Below are 27,263 nucleotides of genomic sequence, written 5' to 3' on the forward strand. Positions count from 1 at the left end.
AGCTAATATCAACTAATGAGTGAGTATATAACATTTCTGTCCTTTGGATATGTACTGCCTCTCTTAGAATGAATTTTTCTAGCTTCATCCATTTGCTTGCAAATTTTATGATGCCATTGACTGTAAAAATGGAGTTATATTCCATTGTGTAAATATATTACAATTTCATTATTCATTCTTCAGTCGAGGAGCATTTAGGTTAAGTCTAGTTTCTGGAAATCATGAAAATGCCACTATGAATATAACTGAGCAACAGTCCTTGTGGTAGGATAGAGCATCTTTTGGGTTTATGTCTAAGATGTGTATAGGTGGATCATGTGGCAGATCAACTTTGAATTTTCTGAGAAACTTCCATATTGATTTATATAGTGACTGTACAAATTTACATTCCCAACAGCAATGGAGGATGTGTTCCCCCTTGTTCCACACCTACCCTAACATGAACTGTCACTTGTAATGTTGACTTTAGCTATTCTGACAAGTGTAAGGTGAAAACTCAGAATAGTTTTGACTTACATTTCCCTGTTGAACATTTAGTTAAGTGTTTCTTGGGCATCTGAGAAAAGAACTGGGGTAGAACTAAACATGAGTGGAAAAAATATTCAATGAAATCATTCCTAATGATACTCTGCTGTACATATTCTGCTAATGATATCCTGGTCCAAGTACAACCATCATCAAAGAGGCTTCATCTGGCGTCTGATGGGAGCAGATAGAATGACACAAACCAAACATTAGACAGATCTCAGAGAACTCTACAGAAGAGGAAAAATAAGGACTGTAGGAGCCAGGGATGCCAGAACAACCATAGAACATGATCTACAGAGTGAACTACGTAGGCCTCATAGGGTCTCAAGGAAAGTCTAAAGGAAATCATGGAGTCCACACGGGTGTGTGTTTAGTCCGCTGCATACATGTTGTGCTTGTTTAGCTCTGGGGTTTTTGTGGGTCTCCTAACAATAAGAATGGGGGTGTTTCTGATCCTTTTGTCTGCTCTTAGGATCCTTTTTCTCTTGTTGGGGTTGCCTTTTCCAGTCTTGATATGAGACTCTATGTGTAGTTTTAATCCATGCTGTCATATTTGTTTGCTTGATATCAGTGGAGTCATGGCCTTTCCTGAAGGGAAAAGAACAAACAGTGGAAAGAGGCTGGGGACTGGAAGGAGTGAAGTGAAGGGAGGCTGTGGAAAGGAAGTATAGTATGAGAGAAAAGAAAATAAAACAAAAAAAGGAACAATAAAAGAATCAAAAAATAATAATAATGGGAGATTTGACCTCAAGAGAATACAACCAAATGTGCTGCTTCAACCTTGTTAAAATTACTTACCTGCTGAGCTTTCACCTGTAACATTGTTGCTTCTTCTCAATTATTACAGCTTTCACCTGTAACATTGTTCTTCTCAATTTACTAGTCTCTTTCTAATTTAGTATGCAATAATTGACTATTACAGTTTCTTTGGGTCTTCATTTGCCCGTGAGGTCTCTAGTGCACAGTTATAATTATATTAAGTACATGTGTAGGCATTTTTCTTTAATCTATATTATAAGAATTTAATTATCAGATGCAGCCAAGTCCCTAAGTATATGAAGTAAATGTTTTACTGTTCTTAAGATTGCTATATATTGCTTTTATAGAAAATATAGAATTCTATTATTAAAACACAAAGATAATCCCTGTGTAAAATTTTACATCTGAAAAATAATTTTGTTGGTGCCATTGTTGATCTGATATGTTCTTATATCTATGGTAATTTAACATATGATTTAACATTTGATTTAACATATACTACTAATAAAAGATCTAGCTATGATAATCAGGAATCAAGAATATACAAAAAAGGGATATTCTTTATTTCCACAGATGTATGTGAGGCAGATAAATTTCCATCTCCTGTCTAAAAACAGTTACTACCTCCAATATTATTTTTCTTCTAATCAATATATAATCAGGAGTGAGAGAAAGTGAAGAGAAAATGGACAAAGTACAGTTATAAGAATTAACTCTTAAGGGACTTGAGAGATGAACCAACTATTAAAACAGTTCATTACTCTTATAGAGGAAACAAGTAAGATTCTTAGCACAGAAGGTAGCTCACAACAGTCTGTGACTCAAGCGCCATGGAGAACTAATTCCTCTTGACTCCATAGCAGTCTGCAATAGCATTCATATGTACAAGCACAAACACACACATACTACACTTACACATACAGACACAAAACACACAGTGAAAAAGAGAGAAGTGCACATACACACACTTGAATAAATATAACTATTTTAAAAGTTTTTTTAAAGAATCACTTAGAATTTCTATCTACATCTTTTAATGATATATCACATATTAAGTTTCATAGCTAGTTAAATCAATTCTCATAAAATGATGAAGTATTAAGGGAATAAAGAAGAGAAGAGCTTCTGTCAAATGTTTTAAGTCCTTTAAAATATTTTAGTTATTTTGATGATATGCTGCAGTCCTTCTAGATTGTTTTGCTATTAAATAGAAACTGTATAAAAATAAGTGATCTTAAAACTCACCATTATAGTATTTTATGGACAATCTAATTTTAAGTTTTTTCAAATCTAATAAAAAATGCCCTTACTTTCACATTTGTATAATAGAAATTGATTTTTCTTCTACGTTTACCTCATTTTTGCTTTTATTCTTCTTTAATAACATTGGGAAAAATTGACCATGGAAATATAAATATATATCTCTGTGTGTGTGTGTGTGTGTGTGTGTTTAACTTAGAGAAGTTATGAAAATTAATCCAGACTAGCAATAATATAGGTTGTACTTGTAAACTTAATCTTACTTGTTTTTCAGACTTATTCTAGCATTTAAAGGAAATTTAAATTTAAGATATCTTTAGTTCCTTTCCGTTCCATGTTTGATAATTACTGTTGATGTTTTGTACTTATCAAATTATATGTGTTCCTCAGTGAATGTCAGACTCCAGGCAAGGAAACCAATGCATCAGATTTTATGTTATTCAACATCAAAATAAAAGTTTTATTTAAAATGTTTTTTCTTGGAACTGAAAAAATGGCTTTTTGAATAAGAGTACTTACTTCTTTTGCAGAGGACCCAGGTTTGATTTCCTCCACCAAGCAGAAGACTCATAAATGTCTGAAACTCCAGTCCCAAGGGATTTGATGCTCTCATCTTCCCTCCAGCACTAGAAACAACATATAATACACAGACAACCATACACGCAAGTCACTCCTACATAAACATTTAAACAAACAAACAAACAAATAGAAAATAAGGTAATGTTTTCTTCTTGTATTTTGGACTCATATAATGTCGAAAAATTTAGGGATAGGTATTACTCACAATTTTTCATTTAAAACTTCACAGTTTGCAATGTTTCATATCTTATCCACATTACTAGTGAAACAAATTGAGTTCTACTCCCCCAAATTTTACTCATGACTCAGAAAAATTAAAACTTTTCGAATATCAACATCATCATTACCATCATCAACATTATAGGATTTTACATGTTTTTTTTTTTACTAATTATCCCTCGATAGCTTCAAAATAAAGTGACCCTTGCTGTCTCAACCTTAGAAGTTTTAGCTTTGTATACCTTATTATATATTTATCATAGTTTGATTGCTCATGTGCTTCTTCTTTTTTCATATATTTTAAGAATAAGTAATGAATGTAAGCATGTAAACACTGAATCACCAATATCAACTTCAAAAGGTCTTAATGCTAAGTCTCCAGCTATAATCCCACATGACTCTTTGGGTGGGGATTAATTCCTTCACATTGCCTCATAGTCATCCAGCAAAGAAATCCCTGAAGATACAAAACTTTCTTCTTTAAAGATCTTTAAGCCTTCTTATTTATCTATACCTTGGACTGCTTCTAATTTGATTTTTTTCTGTACAATAAAATTGTATTCCGGTTATCTCAAAATTTCTGATATTGCTTAATATTTCTAGGGAATTATAGAACCTTTATAGTATTGTATAGAGACATTGAGATGTATAATTAGCTCTGAAAAAGGACGGACTTTGTTTTTTTTTTTTAAATAGAGATAGTTACCAGAAAAGAAGATAGATAAATACAGTTTCTTGAGACTTAGCAGTTTTCCTTGCCTTATTTGTTGTAAGAATAATTTGTAGTGAAATTAGATCATTTGGGTATCAGCCAAGAGTGATACAACTGGATTTTACTGCAACAAGCACTGGTATTTATTTTACTTTTCTCTTATCCTCTTCTTCTTTCACTGCAATGCTCGCTGACATCATTAACTGTCATTTGTTTTATTGATCATGGACATCCTGATCAGGGTAAGTTGACATGATAAAGACATTTTAATGTAGATATCTTCTCGAATATCACCATAGAGTCTTCGTGCGGCGACGGATGGAGACAGAGACAAAGTCCCTCATCAGAGCAACAGACTGAGCTCCCAAGGTCCAGTTGAAGAGCAGAAGAAGGGAGAAGATGAGAAAGGAAGTCTGAACCTGAAGGAGTTGGTCCACCCACTGAGGCAGTGTGCCTGTTCTAATGGGAGCTCACCAAATCCAGCTGGACCGGGTCTGAATGAGCATGTGATCAAACCGGACTCTCTGACTGTGGCTGACAACGGGGGCTGACTGAGAAGCCAATGATAAAGGCACTGGGACTTGTTTCTACTGCATGTACTGGCTTTTTGGGACCTAATCTATTTGGGTGCAAAGCTTCCTAGGCCTGGAAGTGGGAGGCGGGAGAGGTTGGACTTCTCACAGGGCAGGGTTCTGATGGAGGATTCTCATTGGCTAATAAATAAACTGCCTTGGCTTTGATAGTGCAAGATTTAGATAGGTGGAGTAGACAGAACAGGAAAAAAGAAGTGAGGTAGATGGCTCAGACAATTGCCCCGCCTCTCCTCTCTGGGGCAGACTGCCATGACTCTCCTCAGTGAGCCAGTCATCATGAAGGCAGCCACCAGGACAGACGTGCTGAATCTTTCCTGGTAAGACACCACTTTGTGGTGTTACACAGATTATTCGATATGGGTTAGTCAAGATGTGAGTAAGAGGCTGAAAATAACGGGCCAGGCAGTGTTTAAATGAATACAGTTTCTGTGTAATTATTTTGGGGCATAAGCTAGCTGGTGGCCGGGAGTCAGGCGGTGGGAAGCCAGCCTACAGCTCCTCACTACAGGGTTCCCAGCCCTCTCTTAAGGAGGGAAGGGGATGGAGGAGGGTGAATGGGGAAGCAGAAAGGGAATGGGAGGACAGGAGGAAGTGTAAATTTTGAATGGAAAAATAAATAAAAAAAAAACAAAAAAAGAAATTTTAATTTACATTTTCCTAATGACTAAGTAGTTATATGTTTCTTTATGTGTTTCTCCATCATTTGTGTTCTATTATTTGTGAATTGACTATTTAGTTCGTACCTCTTTTTTAAAAAAATATTGTTATTGGTGTTCTTGTTCTTTATAAAGTTCTATATACTAAACCTCTAACATTTGTATAATTGATAAAGATATTTTCTCATTGTGAATACAAGAGTTTTTAATCTTCATGCGGTCCTATTTGCGAATGGTCAGTCTTAGTGCCTGTGCTATAATTGTCCTGTTGACAATCTTTTCCTGTGCCAATGAGTTCATGTTGATTTCCCAAGTTCTCTTTTATTAGCTGAAGGATATCTGAATTTAGGATGAGGTCCTTGATCAGCTTACTGTCAAGTTTGGTGCAGGATGATAAATATGGATGTGTTTTCATACTCCTATACTTACTTATTCATCAAGTTTGACCATCACCATTGATTTTGGACTTTTTTTCTGCAGTCTGTATTTTTAGCATCTTTGTCAGGAAGCAGATATCCATAGGTGTGGACTACTGTGTATGTCTTCAATCTAATGTAGTCATAATTGTGAATAAAACAGGATTTAACTACATCAAAATGAGAGATCTTATTGTGAAATCTCTGTTGAAAAGGGGACTTATTCAGAAAGTGCTGGTCCACAGCCAGGTCTTGGATTATGTGGAGAGCCTCTTACTAAGGAATTATATTCTCAAACTAGTTTTCATCACTATCTGTCCTTAACTTTTTAATTTTTAACATTTGTCCCTTCGCTTGAAGTACTTCATGCTTACTTTCTGTGAGATAAATAAATATACCTGTGGTAGATATATATTTATAATTGTATTCTATATTTTTATTTGTTTTTATTAATATGATAAGAACTTAAATAAAAAAAACTAGAAAATGGGGGCTTGAGAGATGGCTCAGTCGTTAAGAGCATTGCCTGTTCTTTCAAAGGTCCTGAGTTCAATTCCCGGCAAACACTTGGTGGTTCACAACCATCTGTAATAAGGTCTGGTGCCCTCTTCTGGCCTGCAGACATACACACAGACAGAATATTGTTTACATAATAAATAAATATAAAAAAACTAGAAAATGTAAGAAAGAGCCTACAGAAATTTAGAAAATTTCTTCTTTTCATAAACTTTTTAAGCTAGTGCCATATCATTATCAAAAACACTTGTTACTAAAGCTAAATTACACCTTAAAAAATGTTTTTGTATGTACGTATGCTTCAGACCCATAGAAGTTAGATAAAGGGAAGTGTTATATGGTGAAGCATGGGCCACCCTAGGAAGGGTAAAAGAAAATTTCTGTGGGTGGTCTGTGCGTGGAGTGTTGATGGGAGAGGGAAAAATCGATGGAGGGCAAGTAATAAAGGAGTGGTGTACATGGGGAGACAGCAGGAATTGGGATGGGGCAGTGTTGAAACCAAGTGTAGTGGATTCTTCCTGGAATCTGTGTGGCTGACCCTAGGGAAGAAGTCTAGAAAGTGGGGAAACAATCTAAATTGGCCAACAGTTGTAGTCAGGCAAGACTTACAATCATGGAACTGATACACTTTTGGTTAAGTTGCTGGCCGAGGTGATCCCATAGTAATCCCTAAACAACCTAGGTTGAATGAAGACCAGAAATTCACCCACTAAAAACTGGCAGCCCATTCCCATCGCTGAGGATAAAATCCACGCAGATCTTTGAATGTAGAGAACTCAAGGAGGTTGTTGGTGCAGGATGGGTCCTTTATCCCTAATTTCTAGCTTCTTTGGCACAAGAGCATGTTCTGCAGGCTACAGAAAGAGAAACCAGGTCACCAACTGCGGCATAAACTCCTGCACCTACAATCTGTGCAGTCTATAAAATATTCTGGGGAAATTGTGGAGCAGAAGTTATTGGAGTCAATCAACGTCTGATTTAACTTGAGTCCCACACCAAAAGAGCGAGTCCAGGCATTGTAAGTGCCACGCACGGCAGCCCTGGTCTGCCCTCTATGCGCTAGACCCCAGTTTGCGAGCTTCGGGCAAGGGGCTGGAGGTTGAGAATACACACAGAGAGACAGACCGACACACAGACCTTTAAACACTGATACCAAAGCCACTCTTTATTAACACCATGTAGGCTTAAATACACTGCAGTCAATGGCCAACAGGTGAAAATCCCATCCTCTGATCTTCTAAACTAGTCGCAGCTTCTAGTAACTTCAATTAGAAGGTTTTAGGAGGGAAAAGCAGCTGAAAGCCAGGACTCATTAGTCCCAACAGTAAGGACATGGAAAATTTTAATAAACTTTACTTGATTAGGAGCTAGTTAAGGCCCTGGGTTCAAGAAACTTTGTAACATCATTAGTTACTTGAAAACAGGAATCTCTTCAAAAGTTTAAACCACAAAATGTTCCTAGCAGCTAGCCACCTATAGACACCCAGCTTTGTGGCCTAGACAGAAGTAGGAGTAACTACTTGGGGGGATGGCAGGGGGACATGAACAGAAGCAGAAGCAGCTGCTTAAAGGGAGAAGAGGGTATGCAGAAGTAGTCTACACTCTATGTCTAACAAAACCAGCCCCCTTGACCCTGAGTAAACCTGGTTTGTGGTTTTTGCCTATATATGTCAACCCCAAATGAGAAACGGGAGCTCTCCCCACTTTGAGCTCCCAGCTAGCTGGTTTGAATTATGCGCAAAGAAATAATCCTTGCTTTTGCATTCTGGACTTGACTGGATTCCGGTAGTCTCTCTGGGGGTCTCAACTTGGGCACAACAGCATGACACTACTTGGATGGCCAGAAACCAAAGACTGGATATCCCAGGGACCTAGGGATAGAGCCAAACACAACTGGTCAAATAGCAAAACAAAACAAAACAAAAATGAAACTATCCCTAATAAGATTAGGATTTCCTCGTACTTTACTTATGGGTGGGTGTCTTTTCCAGTTATCATCAGAGAAGATTCCTCTGAAAACAGATGGGAGAAGATGCAGAGATCCACAGTCAGATTTTATGCTGAGAGAATCTAAATTGTAGGTCTCCAATCAGGCAACCCTATGTAAGACAGAGGAATGACTGTATGAGTCAGAGGAGATAGAGATCACAAGGAGAACATGGTCCACGAAATCAACTAAGCACGACTCACATAGGCTCACAACCACAAGCAGGCAACCAGGCTGGATCTGCACCAGGTCCTCTGCAATATTTTCGTTGTTCGCTTGATGATTGGGTGAGACTGCTAACAGTGCAATCAGGTATTTCTCTGCCTCCTTTGCCTGCTCTTGAGTCCCCTTTTCACCTATTGGTGTGCCTAGTCAAGGCTTCATCTTGTCTTATTTTATCGTGTTTTCTCCTGTTTGGCTGTCTTCTGGAGCCTTTTCTTCTACAGAAGAGGAAATGAAGGGAGCTGAGGAGTTGGGAGGAGTAGATGGAGGGGAAACTATGTTTGGGATGTATTATATGTGAGAAAAATTTAATTTCATTAAAAACATTGATTGTGTATATGTATGTTGTTTATCTGGTATGTATGTATATGTACATATTAAAACATTTAACTATATTGGTCTATTTTATGGATTAAGGTTATACATTTTAAATATATGAAACTATTTTTATTATTTGTACTAAAAATTATACTTGGATAAATTAAATGATGAAATATGATAGAAATATGCTCTTTTGGTAATTTTTATGTTTTCTTTTTTATTCAAAATTATGCTATAATTACATCATTTCTTCAAATTTTAAAAAAATCCTCTGGTATACCCCTCTTTTTTTTTGGGTTTTTCGAGACAGGGTTTCCCTGTAGTTTCTAGAGCCTGTCGTGGAGCTAGCTCTTATAGACCAGGCTGGCCTCGAACTCAGAGATCCGCCTGCCTCTGCCTCCCGAGTGCTGGGATTAAAGGCGTGTGCCACCACCACCCAGCTTGGTATACCCCTCTTTGATCTCTGGCCAATTCATGCTCTCTTTTTCACTAATCAATTTTAATACCCGCACAAATATGTATTTATGTATGTACTTGTGCAAGTTTTTGTTTCTAAATACAGATACATTCCTAAATGCAACCTATTTAATCTGTATAATGTTGCTTGTATGTATGTCATGTGGGCTGACCATTTGGTATTTGGTAACTAATTTATGTGCTCTTCCATGAAAAAGAATATGCTTCTCACTCTCATTATGCCATGGTTGCCTGCAGTTTTTATGTGAGGTTGAGAACTTACGATGTTCCCTGTCCACTTTGGCTTGCCCACTGGCAACGTAATTGTTCAACTTTTTTAGCAATTTTCTTTGTACTTAATTTAAGGAAAAGTTGTCTTTATGTACTCATGAAAACCTAATAAAGGACCACTCCCTCTGAGACCTATAGGAATATGGAAGAATGAATCAACACTAGTTAATTTTAAAACAAGCGTATGAAATATTTTAAAAGAATTACTCATTAAGTCCATATTAAAAAATTGAATTGAAAAATACTCTCAAGTATTTCAGAAAAACAGAAAATCAATTAATGTATCATATAGGCTAGAAAGTTCACTTAACATATTTCTGTGAAGTTAAAGTCAACATAAATAGTCTTTACTACTCTCTATGAAGCTATAGAACAGAGCAATGGATGTTTATTCATTCATTGTTTATTCAATGAAACAATGAAGCAGTGTTTCTTGGTCCTTGTACTTAGTTGTTTGAATGAGAACCATTGTCACGGAGAGATGACTATATATGTGGAAGCAGCAGTATAATTGTAAAATAAGACTGATAAGCAGTGAATGAAGTAGAGGAAACTCCTCTATATATCTTTTATCTATAAACCTTGTATTTCAGACATAATCAATCAAGTGACTTTAGACAATTTCAGAATTGCATCCCAGTCACATGAAATTCACTCTACTAATAAGAAATGTGGTTTGATTTCTTTGAAAGGAAAATTAAATTCTCATAATATCAATAGTCCAATTCATCCATTTAATAACTTTTATACTAGAAAACAGATAAAATGGAAAACTTTCTAATCTACATTTCCAAAAGTAATTTGTATTCATCAGCTGCAGGTATTTAAACAGCAAAAGAGTTAATGAAGCACTGGTGACTGAGTACCTATTGCTATGTTCCTTGTTATTTTTCTTCTTAAGCCTTAATGAGATGTAATTACACTCATTCATATTTAGTCTTTAACATGCTCTATTATAACACAAAACAGCAACATATAGCAGTATGAACACCAAACTTACTGCAGATATGTAAATGAGAAGATGCTGAGCTATTGAAGAGCCTGAAGATATTAACATCTGTGTGAACGAAACAGCCATTTCACAACCCAGTGGACCTTAAACACAGCAGACATTGAAATCTGTTCAGTACATGGAGTGGGTTTTTAAATATGTTCAATTATTGCTTGTCTCCCAGCTGCTGTCTGAACATGACTTTAGTAATATTAGAAACCCTGCTTTGACATCCCTGGCATATAAAAGTCGTGTCCTTGATTAATAGTTACCACAAGACTAAATAGCCATTTTAAATTCATAAGTATGAATTAGAATTACAACATTCTTAGAATTGCTTATAAGGGGTAAAGGGGTAGAATCTTATTTACTGAGAAGCTAAAATGGAAGAAGAACGACTTTTGACAACTTTGTTTTTGTTACTATGTGCTACTTGGTTTGAGTATAGACGGCCAATATGTCTTATATCATGCAGATCAATGTCAAAATAAAATCATTCCATCAGTTTTAGGCAGATTCTTGGAAACCTAAAAACACTGTAACTAGCAAGTGGTCATTTATAATAAGTAAATACTAGTAAAAGACCATGTGGGACCAATGATGTCGCTAAATTGGTAGAGAGCTTACCCGGCACATATGATGTCAGCGTTCCACTCCTAGAACTAAAATTTAAATAGATTATATATTTGGCAATTTTAACTCTATAAAAGAAATTATTTTAACATAAAATATTTTTGTTTATTTTAACTATGTAGTATGTTCATGAATAAAGTTTTTATTTTTTTAAAAAATGGGAAAAATCATAATATATTGGAAGTAAACAAGTACTCATTTATCTATATAATCTAAAATACCTTCTGTGATGTGGCAGGATATAAGATCAACTCAAAAAAAATCTGTAGCCTTCCTATATACACATGATAAAGAAGCTGAGAGGTAAATCAGAGAAATCTTACCTTTTACAATAGCCACAAATACCATAAAATATCTTGGGGTAAAACTAACCAAAGAAGTGAAAGACCTCTTCGACAAGAACTTTAAGTCTTTGAAGAAAGAAATAGAAGAAAATACCAGAAAATGGAATGATCTTCCATGCTCTTGGATAGGTAGGAACAGCTCAGTAAAAATGGCAATCCTACCAAAAGCAATCTTAGATTCAATGCAATCACCTGTCAAAATAACAACACAATTATTCACAGACCTTGAAAAAGCAATAATCAACTTCATATGGAAAAGCAAAAAACAAAAACAAAAACAAAAAAAAACAAGATACCCAAAACAATCCTGTACAATAAAGGAACTTCTGGAGGCATCAGAGCTACAGTAATAAAAACAGCTTGATACTGCCATAAAAACAGGGAAGATGACCAATGGAATAAAATCTAAGACCGGGATATTAATTCACACACCAATGAACACCTGATTTTTGACAAAGAAGCTAAAATTTTAAAATGGAAAAAAGAAAGCATCTTCAACAAATGGTGCTAGCATAACTGGGTGTCCACATGTAGAAGAATGAAAATAGATCCATATCTATCCACATGTGTAACACCAATTGTAACACCCGATTCTGTGTTACCCTCTTGGTACAGTTCACACGCCACTGTCCTGTAAGTAAGCCGGGAAAGGGCCTAAAGATTGAAAGAACCCACAAGAGACCTGGGTCATTTGAAAAGAGATCAGCTGAATGCTATTTATTCAACCTTGGGGAAATCCTTATATACCTAGCTGCTGCACAAGGAATTCTCCCTAGGCAGGTGGAAAATTGCCACACCCATCACCAGGTAGGGCAGAGGGAGTACAGAAACAAGCAGAATGTTTTAGTTGGCGACCAGAAACTATCCTCAAGATGAACCCCAGGAGCAGGGGTAGACCCAGGTCCTACACCCATGTACAAAGCTCAAGTCCTAATGAATTAAAGACCTCAATATAAATCTGAACACACTGAACCTGATAGAAGAGAAAGAGGGAAACAGTCTTCATTTCATGGGCACATTGAGACCACTTCCTAAATATTATCCCAGTAGCACAGACACTGAGAACAACAATAAATAAATGGAACCTCCTGCAACTGAGAAGCTTCTGTCAAGCAAAGGACACAGTAAATAAGACAAAAAGGCAGCCTACTGAATGGGAAAACAACCTCATCAACCCCACATCAAACAAAGACTGATCTCCAAAATATATAAAGAACTCAAGAAATTAGACAATAAAACTCTAAATAACCCAAGTAAAAATGGGTTACAGAACTAAACAGAGAATTCTCAACAGAAGAATCTCAAATGCCCAAAAAGTACTTCAGGAAACGTTCAACATCCTTAGCCATCAGGGCTTAGCAAATCAAAACAACTCTGAGATACCATCTTCTACCTGTCATAATAGCTAAGATCAAAAACACCAATCATAGCATATGATGGAGAGAATCTGGAGTAAGGGGAACACTCATCCATTGTTGGTGGGATTGCAAACTTGTACAACCACTTTGGAAATCAGTGTGGCAGTTTCTTAAAAATTGGGAAGCAACCTCCCTCAGGATAGAGCAATATCACTCTTGGGTATATACCCAAAAGATGCTCTACTACAAAGGCATTTGTTCATCTGTTTTCATGGCAACATTATTTGTAATAGTCAGAACCTGGAAACAACCTAGATGCCCCTAAACTGAAGAATGGATAAAGAAAATGTGACACATTTACACATTAGAGTACTATTCAGATGTAAAAAACAATGACATCTTGAATTTTGTATGCAAATGGATGGAAGTAGGAAACACTATCCTGAGTGAGGTAACTGAGACCCCAAAAGATGAATATGGTATGTACTCACACATAAGTGGATACTAACTATAAGCAAAGGATATTGAGCCTATAGTTCACGATCAAGTAATAAGTTGAGCCCTATGTAAACATATATAGATTGAACTGGAAAGTTGAAATAGCTAGGATCATTTGACAAAACTAGTTTTATTTCTTATGCTCCAAAACACAATTAAAACTTAATATTACAAATATGTGAATGTTTCTACTTTAAAATAATTTTAAATAATTATTTTAATAATTTATGGGTGAATAAAAACTTTAAATTGTATTTTAGCAAATTTCAGACATAATTAAATATTTATTTAATATTAATTTTAATATTAAATGAGTATTATCATTCCAATTAAGTTCATTATGTGTAACTTCTGGTATTCAATATTTTTCTACAACATGAATGTGACATATGTTCTATCTTTGTATAAGTGAATTGTAAAGGATCTCTGTAATAAGCTATAAGGATTCAGAATGGAAAATAAAAAATAATCTTTCAGGTTCTTCAACTCCATATTGACTCAACGATTGGGGTTGAGTCATAGACAGAGTGGGGAAGAGAGTTTGCATCTAACACATTCGCACTCTGTCTGTGCTTACCGTATCCTGCCAGTGAATGAGCGCTGTGGATCTTATTCGTTAAAAAGCTTCACTGGTTTTCAGCATTACACCACAAGTTATCTTTATGACTCCCCAAGGCATTTTTATAATGCCATTTCTTGGCCTTTAAGAGATTCATATTTTTATTTCTTCTGTGTGAAAGGGCTGTGGATTGATATGTAAAATAAGTCAGAGTTAATTAGGAGAACAAAATTCAGGGAAGCCTGTACAAGTAACCAAGAATTTGAAGGGTATTCTGTTAAAAATAAAATTTGAGGCTTCAACAACTTTGTTTTCCCTAAGGTTTTGAAAATATGTAGCGAAGTGTGTAACACAGAGTCTCAAACATTTTAACAAGTCAACCGTAATGATCATTTATTTGAATCAGTAAGTTACTGACTGTCAAAGGTCAGATCTGTCAAGTAGCACAGGAAACATATTTTTCTCAGAGGAGAGTTCAGCACAGTGTAGTTATTTCATCTGTTAATGTCGCATTCTAGCAAACATGCTTTTCAGTTATAGCCTTGTTCATTTGTTTTATGAAATCTCTGAGATAGTATCGAAGAGCAAAATAAATACATAAGTTAATGCATAAATTCCTACCAGACTAAATGAGCTAAAGACTTTTAATTAAAACACATGCATGTATTTCAAAACGAGGAGACATTCATTCATAAAATTAGTATCATTGTTTGTTTTAGAAAGTAATTCTTAGCCATTCATTTACCACAATCTTTTATAATCATTTCAGGTTAGAAAGCAATCTCTATCATTTATAAATTAAAATGGTAAATGAAGAGGCACATAAAAGCCTTCCTTTTCAAGGCACTTACTGGAAATACGATATGATAAAAATATAGGGACACAAAAGCATAGAAAAGTAAACAGGTGGCTGAGATAGACAACATTCTGGGGCACTTAGCTTATGAATCAGATGAATAGAGGAGATCTTCTTGAAAACAAAAGGAGCTGAGGGTGGCTTGAAGTGCATGTACTTGTGGAAACAATACAACAGAAGAAAAAATTAAAGAGATACTGAGATTGAAACATGCCTGGAAATTTTTCTCTTCTGAGTCTTTATTCTTGTCTGCTTCACATTTAGATATTTTATTTCATTATTAAATATTTCTCCAAAATGCTAGAGAATCTTGAAGTTACAATAAGCAAGAGATGAGAAAATTTCTTAAAGATTTTTCAATATGATGCATTTTGTTACAAATTAATTGTAAACTGACAGAATATAAATCCATTTAAAAATATAACAAGTTATATTAATGTATGCAAAAATTTAACTACTACACATGCTTTCTGGAATGAAGGGATAACCCAACACAGAAAGAAATTGTTACAAATCTTATCACTATTCCTGTAACTCTTTGATGTGGGAAGAATTTTCTTACTGATATTTGTTGTGAAAATTAGGTCCCAGAAAATTAAAGTATTGTTTAGAACTGAGTAATTCTTTGTAAATACCATTTCCAGATGTTGATCAGATGGGCAACACATTATGATAGATGAAGTATTTCTACTTTCACAAAATAACCATCCACAAAATAGCAACTAGTTATAAATGAAAATCAAATATTTGGGGTTGAGAAAACTTACAAGAAGTGCTACACTAAATGCTCTAAGACAATATTGCCACTAAGTTATGAAACTCTTATCAAAGAAACCCATAAAATATCAGGTACTATTTAAATAGAGTTTTCAGAATAACTTTTCTAAGGGGGAAGTAAAATTGAGGAACTCCCTTACTCTGAAGCAGATAAACTAGGAAAGGCACCTGGCTAAAATGTAAAATTCTAGACACCATACTAATTAAAAAGTATAATAATAATTAATAATTTATAATAGTCTGACTATAAATATAAAATTGTTAGTTAATGTAGGTGGACTTTTCTTTCTTACCTGAAATGTCTCTAGTAACCTACATGGAGAGTTAATATTAATTATATATGCTTGTCCATAGCTGAGACTTGTTTTAGCTAACTCATATTTTAACTTAAGCCATATTTTTTATCTACCCTCTGCCATGTTGCAGTACCTTCTTTTAACGTGGTATTTCATCTTGCTTCTCTCTCTGTCTCTTGTGATTCCCTTCTCCTTCCAAACATACTCCTCTTCGGGCTCTCCCATCTAATCTGTTCCTGCCCAGCTATTGGCCAATTAGACTTTTAGAAATAATGATCTGTTATGTTTAAACAAAACGTAAGAGGAGTGAGAGGAAACTGTGGTCAGGATGTAAAAGAAGTAGAAAATTTAGTTAATAAAAAGAGGAAAAAATATGCACTATTAATGATGAAGCAATATTTTCACATTTAACCAGCTTAAATCATAAGCTGGTCAATAGCTTGTGTGTAATTAAAAGTATCAAGACAATGCCTTAGATGAATATGAAATTTAAGGCCACCCTGGCCTAGAAAAGACCAGGTCTTAAAATAAGTAAATCTGGTCTAAATAAATTTGAGCCCACATAAGTTATTCTACTTTTTCAAAGCACAACCAACATTGTCATTTAGTGGTCATAAATAAAAGCTCTCAGCCATGTGTGGTGGCACATACTTTAATCCTAGGGATCAAGAGGAAAGCAGATCTCTGAGCTTGCAACCTGCTCTCCTCAACAACTCCCAGGTTCACCAAGCATCCATATTGAAACTTCTTTCAAAGAAGGTAAAACCAAGGTCAGGCATGCTGGTGTATGCTTTCATTCCCAACGTTGGGAGTTAGAGGCAGGAGGATGTCCCTGAGTTTCTGGCCAGTCTTTTCTACATAGCAAATTTCAAAATAATTAGGGCTACATAGAATGTGTCAAAACCAAAACTAAACAATGCCTTTTACATTGTATCCAAATATTAAAGTTCATTAATACTTAACCCTAAAAGGTCTGTACAATAAAAGTGTCTCCATCATGTATAGCCATTTATGGTATTGATAAAGTTTCAAAATAATTCTTTTAAAACACTAATATTAAATGCAAAAGTATTTTTTCATTCTCTCCTCATAGTAGCCAAAGTGTTGCAAGTTTCCTACTTTGCAAATATTTCTTTTATGGCTACCAGAACAGACAAGGTCTCTAGGGTTAGGACATTTCAGAACATTCTGTTATGTCATGCAATAAAGATTAAAAAATTAATCAAAAATGTGTGTTTATTCACTTCAACTATGTGAGAGTGACTTATAAATATCTTACCATACAGGTCATTGTTGTTGTTTATTGATATTGCCATATAGAACTGTTAGTAGCTTCCCTCTCTTGTCAGCTTGAAATGTATATTTTATTGATTTTTTTGTATTTTTTGGGGGGACCATTGAATATAGACCACAGGAAAGAAACTTTCAGGATAGATCCAAATCAAATCATCCTAATCCTGTGTCATGAATGGATAGTGACTTCGGCAACAGAGGCTTACCTTCAAACTCTGAGAAACTGACTCAACCATGTACATATTTAAGAAATAACTTAGTGTACCCTAACCAGCAATTGAAAATGTGATTTCTTGTGCCTGTTACTAGGGTTTATGTTATACACCCTATTTCTTGTGGGAGCATTATAGAAAAGTAGCATAGCATCCGTATATAACTTCCTATATATGTATACATATACACATATACATGCATACATATATATACACATATACAAGTACATATATATGAGAGAGAAGAGGGAATAATTCTATATAATTGTATATAGATAGGAATCATAATTTTAGATAAATACAAAATTGTATGAATCCTTAAGGCTTGAGCAATCAGCCTGTGTTATTTGCTTTTATCCCTCTGTGTCCCTCTGAATGGAACAAACCACATACCTTTCCAGTTAGACAGGCCTCTCAATAGTTTAATTTCCACATATTATCTATATTCTGTTATTGCCTTCTCAAACTCTGTCCATGCTCCTACCACTACCTATGGTCCCATTATATTTTCTTGGTTTTTGTAGTTACGTCATGTTGTATACTCACATCTGAAAATTAGGAGGCACAAATGAAAGAGAATATATGGTGTCTTCGGGTTTCTATTGCTGTGAAGAGACACCTAGACCATGACAATGCTTATAAAGTGAAAACTTTAATTAAGGTTGCCTGACTTACACTTTGAGAGGGACAGTCTATTATCATCATGGTAGAACCATGTATTCATGTAGATTGAAATGGTTCTGGAGTAGTAGCTGATGGACCTATTTCTTGCAGGCAACTGGATGTCAATTAAGACACTGGTCCATATCCTTCACATAGAAAACTTCAAAGCCTACCCTTTCAGTGACATAATCCTTCCAACAAAGCCATACCTACTCAACAAAGCCACTCTTCATACATTCAAATTACCACATTCCAATTCCTGGCCCCAATAAGCTAGTGACGATGTCATAATGAAAAATGCATTTAGTCCAACTTCAAATCTCCCCAAAGTCTACCACAGTCTCAAAAATGTTTAAAAGTCTAAAGTTCAAAGTCTCTTCTATGATTCAGGTAATCTCTTAAGTGTAATTCCTTGTCAAATGAAAATAAAACAGATCACATACTTTCAACATATAATAACACAGGATATACATTGCCATTCCAAAATATAGGTAAGAGGCATAGTGAGGAAATACTGGAAGAAAGCAAGACCAAAACCCAGTTGGGAAAACTCCAAACTCCTATATCTCCTTATCCAATGTCAAATTACTCTTCAGATCTCCAACTTTGTTCAGCTTTGTTAACTGAACATACCTTTATTTCTTGGGTGGGCTCTATACCCTTTCAGCAGGTAACAAATGACTCCAGCATTTCTAATAACTAAGGTTCTTCAACGCAATCTAGGCTTGCCTAGAAATTCGGTTTTATGAAATGGCATCTTTACTCTTCCTCCATTCAAGAGCACCCATGACACTTGTCTATTCTCATCAGCTTTATCTATAACAGTTTCCTGCTAACTTGAACACTAGAGCCAAAACCGTGGTCTTTCCATGTTCTGCTGCTTTTGGGGCATGGAATATGGCCCTCTCATTCAAATATACCTTCACCAGTTTTCTTTCTTTCACTTCCTAAACATGATTTCATGAATCTTGATCTGTAGTCCAGTCTGCCCTAGAACTCAGAGATTGGCTAGCCTTTGTCTCCCAAGAGCTGGGATTAAATGCATGAACCACCACACCCTGATCTAAGCCTTTCATAAATTCTCTTTCACAATTAGTAAATTTATCTGCGTAGCATCTTATCTTAAAGTCACCACTTTCTTTACTCAATTTCTTAATCTGTTTTTCTATGAACACAGGAGTTAGCTCCAATCCACATCCTGGTGCTTTTTTTACTCCACAAATATTTTTTTTTCTGGCTATACTTGCTTCTTTTCATTAGATAATCTTCACTAGCTTTAACACGAGGAAATACAAAACCGAGTCTATACAAGGCTGTTTTGATATTTCCTTTACAAGTGGAATTAATCCAAAACTCTTCACTTCGTCTTTAGACAGACTTTTTGGACAAGGGAAAAAGCAGCCATATTCTTACCAAAATATCACAAGACAAGTCTCTAGGCCACATAGCAACGTTATTGTCCTCTAAACCCTCTTGATTCTCACAGTTCATCAAATAAAATTCAGCTCCATTATTTTTCATGCTCTTACTAGTACGGCCCATTAAAGTTCTACTGCATTCCTAACACAAGGTACCAAAGTCCAAATTCCTGCAAGCAAAACCATTGTCAGGCCTGTCACAGAAATAATCCATGTTGCTAGTACCATATTCTATTTTAGTTAGAGATTCTATTCCTGTAAAGAGACACTGTGACCATGACAACTCTTATAAAGTGAAAAAAAAATTAATTAAGCGGGATCACTTACAGTTTTAGAAGTTTGTTCTATTATCATCAAGGCAAGAAGGATTGCTGTGCTTAGACATACATTGTAGATCAGAGTTCTGCTGTGGAATAATACTCTTGTATACTGTTAAGATTTATCACTCACATCACTTTAATAAAACACTGGTTTACCAGTAGTCAGGCAGGAACTATAGGGGGGGTTCAGATTCAGAGAATTTTGGGAAGAGGAATGGAAGAGAGTCATTTACCAGCCAGATGCAGAGAAACCAAGATGAGAATGCCTCATTGAGAAACGGTACCAAGCCCACATGGCTAGATGTAAACATGAATTATGGGTTAATTTAAGAAAGAAAAGCTAGTTAATAATAAGGTTGACCTAAAAGACCAAACAGTTTATAATTAATATATGCATCTGTGGCACCAGGAAAGACAGAAAATTCTGTCTACAGAGCCCTACATCTTGGAATAAATATAAAATTGACTGAGAGGGTTGAAAGTTAGGGGGAAGGCAGGGAGGGGAGCAGAGAAAATGTAGAGCTCGATAAAAAGCAATTAAAAAAGAACAAGTAAGTTATATTAACAGTAGTTGGCAGTGCAAAAAAAAAAAAAAAAAGAAAGAAAGAAGACTAAGTGATTAACTGATTTATTTCCACAACTTGTATGGCTAGTTGAAACAACTAATTTTCAGTTTCATATCTGTATTTTTTTATGAAAATATATTGTTTTTCTGCTTTATAATCATACATTTCTTGTATTACTCTCTAATTTCACTTCATTTCCAATTTATCAAATGTGTTGTTACCTTCACAATTTTACATTAAAATGGCTATATCAATTCACTTGCAAATAAAAATAATAAAATTAGGTATATAAAAATAAAGAATGCAATTTATCTTAATTTGGTATATTCAAAGTCATTGTGTCTATACTTATTTCTTATAAGAGCAGAATGTCATGGTCCATCATATTAAAAACAACAAATGAACAAATGAACAACAAAAAAACCCTTTGTATAACTAGAACTAAGTAAAGTAATTTACTTTTGAAAAGGGGTATAATGTTAAGATAAACATATTACTTAAATATCTTCACTTACAAATTCATGGAAAGAAATGACTATAATATCTTATTTGCCTGTAGTTATTGAAAAATACTCTTGCGATATAGGATTAATTTTTGGTTTTGACATCACAAATACCTTTAGAAAATATAATTCCTTGATTATAGTACTTAATTTTAAATGGAATCAATCCTTTTAGTACAACTAATTAGTTCAGAGTAGTAAATTGCTAATCCGCTCAAAGATTAAAGATGAATTATGAAGCCACAGGACTTTTAAAGTTTTCTCTTGTGGGTAACATGTTAGTCCTGTAGTATAAGCAAAATTATGTTAAAATAATAGACAATAGTTATTATGGAGAGTGTATTATTGCAGTTGGAAATTTCTTTCAGTGCAATATTTGGAAGTCTTGACCTGTTGTGGACCCTTCTGAAAAATGATCATTTTGCTCCTCACAGTTGTAGATAAGGTAATAGAAAATGGAGATCTGATTTAATGCCAAATCTGTATAAACTAGTAAAACATCAGATGGAGACAACAGAGAGCAGGCTCAGGTTAAATTCTTTTTAAACCTTTGTTTTGAAATTTTCTGTAGAACAAGTCCATATGGGTAAGATAAAAGCTACGTTTTTATAGAAATATCGTGAAAATCATTATTTTTTATCTTATAACATTTACGAGGACAAATGTGTGACTTCTGGACTGTGTATATGAGCTTTTTCTGGATGGAAGAGTGTTATTATAAAAACTGACAGCTGGCCCACATTCAGTTTGATTCAGTTCAAAAAATATTCACTGAATGCCAAATGAAGGCATAGGGCCTATTATTTGGAGAAATAATTTGATGACTAAGATATACAATGATAAACAAGTACTTTCAATTTTCTTCCAAGGAGATGACAGATATTTATATATGTATAATGATATATAAAGTGATATATATTGGATATATGCTGTTCAGTAACAGATAATAAAGAATGTTGAATTTTTATGCAAGATATGAACCAATATAAATGGAGTATCTTTGTAGTTTATCATTTAACTTTCTAATCACAATCTGGGACTTAGAATATTATCTTTGACATTCACAGAAAAGCGTTTGCAACTATGACCTTATAAAAATAGCAATAAGTACATAGTTTGAAATTATAGGCTGTGTTGTTTAAGAAGTCTGCAATAAGAACTTGAAGTTTCCCTGTTTTAACAGTTGTAGGGTAGTTTAGAAAGGCATGGTGTAACCATGGGCACTTGTGCAGGTTGCCATGGAAACTCCATGAAGTGGCACTTCACCCCAACTTAAAGAATAAAAAACAAAATTTTAGGAATGTTAAAGAAGATAATGTATGACTAAACAACAAATACAATTTAGTTTAAAATCTCACTAAAAGAAACCTGCAGATAAAGAACGCTAAAACAAGTAAGATCATTTAACTCCTGTAAACAACACTGCAGAACAGTTGGGAGGAAAGGCAAGATCTTAGAAACATTATTAGGACTGTGTACATTTTATCAAGGAGAATGCAACCTAAATAGTAAATAAAACATATTTAGATTTTTTTGTTTAAAATAAAACATTAACTCAATTTCATTAACATCATTACTATATAGGATTATTACTATCTAGAGATCCATTGAGCATTGCTATAAATGCTTACTTTCTGTATTTGCTGATATTATGAGTTGAATATTGTTCACAATATTTATGGTACTGAAATACTTAGATTGATCTTGCCATTAAAGTCTTCATTTTTGTCATAATAATATCATTAATTTTTAAGAAGCTGATTCACTTCATGACTTTTTACTTCCTAGATATGTCTGAGTTTATTTTTGTTGTTTTTAATATTTCTACATTTTTGCTTATAAATTGAAGCTTCGTAGTAAAATTTAGACAATATTTTTCTCTTGGATCTGACTATATATTCTCAATAACTAGTATACTTTTGGATATTTTAATGTAACAAGGGTTAGAATTTTTCTTGGCCAAATGCCTTATAATTTATATAATTCATGTTTTAATATGACATTTAAAAACATTTTTTACCAATATTTTTAGAACCTATATGACAAGGTTATGGTGAAGTCATGGTCAGTCTCAAGTGCTATTCATTTTAAAACAATTTCTGTGTAGATTTCACTCTATTTAAATGCATGAGCATGAACTCAAAGTCAGTTACCATATTCTAATTGTAAATTCTCTAAACGGTTCATATTAGATAACCCTAACATATCATTCTACAGTCTAGTCTGTGTTTGATAAAAAGAAACAGTGGAAAGTCTTTGACTGTATCATCATTGAAAGCAGATTTCTGTATTATCTTCATTCACAGAAATTTGAACAGATTTAATAGGTGTTTTTGTCACTTCTTAGGTCAATTGAGTCCTATAGAAATTTCCTGATGTAATTTTGTAAAACTGGTCTAAAGTGCAATAGAGGCTTTACTTAACGGGATGGAGAATTTACTAAATTTTTATGCTAACCAATGTAATATTTAACCATAGAAATATCATCATCATCTAAAGAAGCCTTAATCTTTTAGAGAGGTTTTGTGAGTGACTGTTTATCCTGTCATTGGTTATTGCTATTGTTCACTGCTAACCATACAACCTCCCAAGCACTTGATTGAGAGATTATATGCATTTTATTCTTTCTACTTTTAAAAGGAATGCAGCCACTGCTAACAATCGACCATAACTTCAGATCAGATACAGTGCATATTTTTCTTAAGATAATACTTTTATAAAAATATTACCCACAATAATCTGGTGATGATTAAATGGGTATTTTGTTTTTTAATAATGAAGAATATTTGTCACAAAAATAGTTATGGTAAACTTTCATCACTTTACACTGCAAAAACTGTGGATTTTTTGATACACATTTAAAAATATATTAAGAAAAATCTCAACTAGATGGTGCATGGTTGTCTATCTCCAGCCAATTGGCTAAGAAACTCTATAAGGAACGTCTTCAATGTCCATCATTCTCTTGAAGTAGGTTGGTGGCTACCAGGAGCAAATATGTCTTACTGTGATGAAAGCCTTAAAACATTATAAATTCAATATTTGTTAGCCTTTGAAAGGATTGAGGAATACCTATCCATCTGAAATATATCTCTGTACATCTAGAAAACCTAACAAACATGATTACAAGCTTGACTATTTTAGATGACTATTTATTAATCTGTATTTCTTATTCATACATTACATTTTTAAATGAACTGCACAAAGGCAATGCCTTAAGAGCAGAAATATATATATTACAAAACTGACCTTAATTTTTTATCAATAAACCAAGATTTATACCAATGCAAAGTATTCATCTCAATAGCACATCCCCCTTTAAATATAAACAAACATTTATAAACAACCATTTAGGGTATTTGCGTGCTGTTCTCTATACTACTTCCAGCTGTTTGGGGGCACTGTTATTAAGGTCTTTCATAGGCTATCCTGTGTGGTAGGTCCAGCTCAGTGAGCGATTCTGAAGCTGTCATGATTGTTATTACATTTGGGCCATTGCTTCAGTGTGTCTTATATGATCAAACCATATAAGCCTGTAAGGAATACACAGCTTTCTACCCTCTGTAAAAACAAAAACATAACCTCTTTTCCAAACTAAAATACCCTTAGACCTAAATTTTGAAGTCAAGTTACCTTTAAAATGCATATGTTGGTTTAGCTTAGCAGTCTGTACAATTAATTGTCTCTCTGTACTTAGCTCATTCACAGTCAAAAAATTCAAAGAAAACTCAATAATATACATAATCCAGACTTATTTTTCCTTACTCCTTTAATTTGTGGCTATCTGTACTCTATCTCTTCAAAGACTGTTTTTTTCAAATTATTTATTTCTTTTTATAACTATCTATATTCTTTTTCTTCTTTCTTTCATACCTTACATACATTTTAAAATATATTGTGACTTATTCAAAGGTTTATTTCTGTCTAAATTTGTCTTTATTGTGTATCTGTAAATATTTTTTGGCCAGGAGCACTTTTAGAATGGTAAACAGCTTGGTGGTAGTATCCCTTGTTGCTGGCTCCAACTTTCTGTGCCTTTCAATATGGTGGGGGTACCTTTAAAGCCAGCTCTGGAAATGCCAGGAGGGAGCTGTTCTCATCCCCTCAACTCTCAGAAGCAATTGACCCATGCTGCCACCAAGTAACTTGTAGCAAACTGCCTACAAGCCCAATTCAAATATTCGGTTTCCTGAAACAGCTAGAGTTGTTCATACAACTAGCAAGACAAAGGAAGCCTTCTCCCCACCCCCCACTCCTTGGTTTTTTGAGACATGGTTTCTCTGCCAGGAAGCCTTCTTAAAGGAGCCTCACACCATGTTGGTGCACCATTTCTAGGAGGAAAGTGCCCATTATATTCCCAGCTGCCCAGACCCAAATAATAACACAGAAAGTTTATTAATTACAACACTCTTTGGCCAATAACTTAAGGATATTTCTAGCTAACTCTTACATCTTACATTAACCTTGCCCGGTGCTTGGCATTTCAGTCTCTGTGAGCCCATGTTATCCCTACTCAATTAATTTGGTGGACCATATGCTCCTGGTTCCCTCCATTCCCTCTAATCCTTCAATATGGGTGGAAACATTCTGGAATTTGCCAGTACATACAGTATAAGTAAGATTTATCTATGTATATAAGAGTGTTTTAAGAACAAATTGAGAGTGAAGTCTGTATTCTCTTATTACTTCAAATAGTCTACCTTTGACTAGTAGTCATATCAAATTTATCGTGTAAGCACATAATTCAAATTGAGAGAGTCAGATGTAACCTGTCTTAAAAAAAAAACATTTAAATTTCAGATAAGTTAAAGACTGGAGGCATAAGATTTGGTTTAATCGCTTTGCTAGAAGCAAATAAAAAATGAGAAAAAATACATTCAAAATATAAAGTCCCAGGAATCCACAAGGATGACTCCAACAACAGATAGAAACAGAGGCAGAGACCCACATCAGAGCACTAAACTTAGCTCCCAAGGTCCAGTTGAAGAATATAAGGAATCAGAATATGAGCAAAGAGGTAAAGACCATGAAAGGTTCATCCACTGAAACAGTTTGTCTAAGCTAATAGGAGCTCATCAACTCCAGCTGGACTGGGAAGCAACAAGCATAGGACCAAATTAGTCCCTCTGATTGTGGTTGACAGATGTATGGCTGGGGCAGACTGAGGGGCCACTGGCACTGGCACTGGGATTTATCTTTACTGCACGTACTGGCTTTTTGAGATCCTATTCTCTTCGGATGTATACCTTGCTCAGCCTAGATATAGTAGGGAGGACCTTGAACCTTCCACAAAGCAATGTGCCTTACACTCTCTGAGGATTAGATGGGGGGGGGGGAAGGTTGGGAAGGTGTGTGGAGGGAATGGGAGGAAAGGAGGAAGTGGGAATTTGGATTTGTATTACTATAATAAATAAAAATTTAAAAATATAAAGTCATTAAAACATCATTTCCAAATTGTCAAGTATTACAGCCATAAAAGTCATGAGAAATCTAGGTAATAAAAAGTGGAGGTCAAATGAAACCTTAGGATAAAAACAATAAGAAATAAAATCATTTTTGGCAGATAGAAATGGAAGAATAAATAAAAAGATGATGTCACAAGTACATGAGGGACACATCAGCATGTGGCTACATTAAAAAATATTGTGAGAGAAAGTTTGTGTATGATTTTCTACTTTTGGTAACAGAAAATGCTCTTAGCAATGCAATGCTTGAATAAACTTTGAAGACACTTTTATTCTGAAGATAGCTATTGACTTTAACACATATTCAGTGAAACAGGATTCTCAAATTGCTGGTACAAGGGTAAACTTTTTAATAAATGATGGTGACAAGCATAACAATGTGTATTTATTTTAAAAACAGTTTGGTAAGATCATTGACTTTGAAGACAATTAACTGGGAAAGATTTATATATGCCACTAAATTTCATCAATATATGGTAATGATGTATTTTCTTATGTCTGTAAGCCACTTTTAACAAGTCCTTCCACAAATACTGAAAGGAGAAGAGATAACTCCAACTGGGCACTATTAAAACAAATTTGGGACTACTTCTTAATTATGGAATAATTAGTGATAGGTTGTTAGGACAAAAATATCGAAGAATAGCTTTATTATTGTGTTTCTATCTCTTTTTTATTTGTTATATTTTCCTACTCCATCAAAGATCCTACTTCTATATGGAATAGTACATAGTGTTTTGAATTTAATTCAAAGAAAAGTTTATGTCTTTGAGACAGACATTCTTGGATTATCAACATAGGGAGAGGCTAGGATAAGATTAATCTAATAGGAATAGACAAGCATTGAAGAGTCACAGATTTTTTTTTATGTTGAAGGCTAACAATAAGGGTGTGTGTTAAAGTCAATAGCTATCTTCAGAATAAAAGTGGCCTTCAAAGTTTATTCAAGCATTGCATAGCTAAGGGCATTTTTCTGTTACCAAAAGTAGAAAATCA

Source organism: Arvicola amphibius, chromosome 13 (assembly GCF_903992535.2).
Source record: "Arvicola amphibius chromosome 13, mArvAmp1.2, whole genome shotgun sequence".
NCBI lineage: Eukaryota > Metazoa > Chordata > Mammalia > Rodentia > Cricetidae > Arvicola > Arvicola amphibius.